The sequence below is a fragment of the Panthera pardus genome, unplaced genomic scaffold, assembly GCF_024362965.1.
Source record: "Panthera pardus isolate Hobbes unplaced genomic scaffold, ASM2436296v1 HiC_scaffold_13, whole genome shotgun sequence".
Taxonomy (NCBI): domain Eukaryota; kingdom Metazoa; phylum Chordata; class Mammalia; order Carnivora; family Felidae; genus Panthera; species Panthera pardus.
Genome location: NW_026526688.1, coordinates 49,165,242 through 49,168,399, shown reverse-complemented (window position 1 = coordinate 49,168,399; position 3,158 = coordinate 49,165,242). Strand labels below are relative to the sequence as shown.

The following is a 3,158-nucleotide window of genomic DNA, read 5'->3' as shown; positions in this document are numbered from 1 at the left end:
GTAAGTCCTCCAAATTGGTTCTTTTTTTTTTCATGAATTTTTTTTCTTTTTTGCTATTCTATGTCATTTATATTGCCATATACATTTTAGTATCTGCCTTTCAATTTCTATAACAAAGACGTGCAGGAGCTTTGAGATTGCATTAACTATAGATCAGTTGGGGAGAATGTCCACTATTAAGTCTTTCAATCTGTGAACGTGTGTATCTCTCCATTTATTCTGGTCTTTTAAAATTTCTCTCAGCAACGTTTTGTCATTTTATACATACAGATTTCATACAAATTTTGTTAAAGTTATTCCCAATTATCTTATGTTCTTTCATGCTACTGTGATATTTTTTTAATTTCCTTTTTCATTTTTTTTTGTAGCTAGTATATAGACAAATGATTGATTTTTATGTATTGCTCTTGTATCCTTTGCCCTTGAGAAGTTGTTTTTTGGTAAAAGTAAGGTTTGCTTTTTAATAGATTCCTTAGGAATTTCTACATGTACCATTATTTTGTTCGTAGATAGAAACAATTTTACTTCTTTCCCTGTCTTTCTATTTTCTTTTTTTGCCTTATTTCACTGGCTAAGATCTCCAGTAAAATGTTGAATGCAAGTGGTATGTCCATACCTTTGCCTTGTTCTTGATTTTAGAGAGAAAGCATTTGGTATTTAACATTTAAATATGATGTTAATCGAAAGATTTTCATAAGACAACTTTATCAAAGTTTGAAGTTTCCTTTGATTCTTAAGTCTACTGAGACTTTTAATTAGAAAACATTGAATTGTTACAATTTTTTTGCATCTGTTGAGATGACCAAATGATTTTTCTCCTTTATTCTTCTGTATAAATGATGAACTATATTAATTGATTTTCAAAGTGTTAAACTACCTAGCATTACTGTGACAAAACCTGCTTAGTCATGATGAATTATCTTTTTTATATATGACTAGATTTGATTTGCTAGTACCCTCATTCAATTTGTTAAGAATTTTTGCATTTATATTCATGAAGATCATTGGTCTATGATTTTATCTTCTTGCACTTTACTCATTCCCTCCTTACCTTTTGAAAGAGTTTGTGTAAGATTGCTATTTATTTTGTAAATGTTTAAAATAAATTTTCTTAGGAAAAGGTTTTTAATTCTGAATTCAGTTTTTAAAATGCACTTAAGACTATGGAGACTTTTCTATTATTTTTGTATTAGCTTCTGTAATTTTTGTCTTTCAAGAAATTTTTTCATTTCACCCAGATTGTTGAATTTGGTAGTATAACTTGGCTCATAATATTACCTTATTATACTTCACTCTGCAGGATCCATAGTGATGTCCCCTCTTTCATTCCTGATATTGTTAATTTATTTGTTCTTCCTTTGTTTTTCTTGAAAATTTAGTTAAGAGTATATCAGTTTTATTCATATTTTCAAAGGACTAACTTTTGGTTGTGTTAATTTCCTTATTGTTTGTCTTTTTTTAATTGATTTTGGCTTTTTTAGTTGTCTCTCTTTATCTTATTCTGTGTTAACATTTGTTTCTTTTTCTAGTTTCTCAAAGCAGAAACATAAATCAATGATTTAAAAATTGCTTTTCTTTTTTTATATAGTCATTTAAATGTTTATTTTTGAGAGAGAGAGAGAGCACGAGAGCACAAGGGAGGAGCAGAGAGAGGGAAAGCCCGATGCAGGGCTCAAACTCATGAACCTGTAAGATGATGGTCTCGGCCAAAGTCAGACGCTGAACTAAATGAGCCACCCAGGTGTCCCACTTATATAGTGACTTAAGCTCTATTTTATTTTTTTTTTTCCTAAGAACTACTTTATCTGCATCTGACAAATTTTGGTATGTTATATTTTTAATACCAGTTAAAATTTTTTTCTAATTTTCTTTGCGATGTTTTTTCTCTGACCTATATAATTAGAAGTGTGGCATTAGAGTGTTCACTTCAGCAGCACATATACTAAAATTGGAACGACACAGAGAAGATTAGCACGGGCCCTGTGCGAGGATGGCATGCAAATTCGTGAAGCTTCCAGAAAAAGAAAAGAAAAAAGAAAAGAAAAGAAAAGAAAAAAAGAAAAGAAAAGAAAAGAAAAAGAAAAGAAAGAAAAGAAAAAGTGTGGCACTAGAAGCATCTCTTTCACACAGCGTATCGTTAGGTCTTACTTTTTTTTTTTTTGAGTCTAGTTTGACATTCTCTGTCTTCTAATTTGAGTATTTAGTTCACTTATATATAATGTAATTATTATATAATTTTTTTAGGCCCATATCTTTCTTTTTGGGTTTTTATTTGTCTTGTTTTTTATGTTCATTTACTCCTATTTTTCATCTATTTTTAGCTCAATTAAGTATTTTTAGTATTTCATTTTACCTCTTCTATTTGCTTTTCTGTTCTACCTCTTGGCTTTATTTTTTAGTGGTTGCTGTAAGAGTTACAATATACTTCCTTCCTATCCTACCTTGAATTAATGTTATTTTTGTTCACATATGATGTAAGAACTTTCCACTTATCTATCTCCCTTTCATTTTGCCACTGTTATCATTCATTTTCCTTTTTTGTATGTAATAACTTCACAATGCATTGTGGTGATTATCCCTTTAACAATAAATTTTCTTTTAAGGAAATCAAGAAATAAAAAGAAAAAGTATTTTATATCCATAAACTTAACACTTATTGTTTCTTTCATTGGGTAAAAGAGTGTTGTGTGTGAAACTTAAGTTTGTAACTGGTATAATCTCCTTTCAGCCTAAAGATATTCCCTTAATATTTCTTTTTTAGCATAAGAGACTGTTAAAAAACTGAGAACAAACTGAGGGTTGATGGGGGGTGGGAGGGAGGGGAGGGTGGGTGATGGGTATTGAGGAGGGCACCTTTTGGGATGAGCACTGGGTGTGGTATGGAAACCAATTTGACAGTAAATTTCATATATTAAAAAATAAAAAAATAATAATAAAAAAAAGAAGCAAAAAAAAATATTTCTTTTTTGTGCAAGTGTACTGGTTATAAACTGCTCAGCTTTGTTTATATGAAAATCTCTTTTACAGTCCGTGTTTGTATGCTTTTACATGTTGACATACTTTTAATATCATATTTAAGAAACTGTTGCCTAACTCACTATTCTAAAATTTTTATATGTTGTTTTTTGATGTTTTATACTTTAGCTTTTACAATTAGG

General features: G+C 29.7%; 1 non-coding gene across 1 annotated transcript; it reads left to right on the top strand.

Annotated features, from left to right (window-relative positions):
* Positions 1–1,918: 1,918 nt before the first annotated feature.
* Positions 1,919–2,025, top strand: LOC128776767 (U6 spliceosomal RNA). The gene has a single exon (XR_008421943.1). It is a non-coding gene; the product is annotated as a U6 spliceosomal RNA (small nuclear RNA).
* Positions 2,026–3,158: the final 1,133 nt, after the last annotated feature.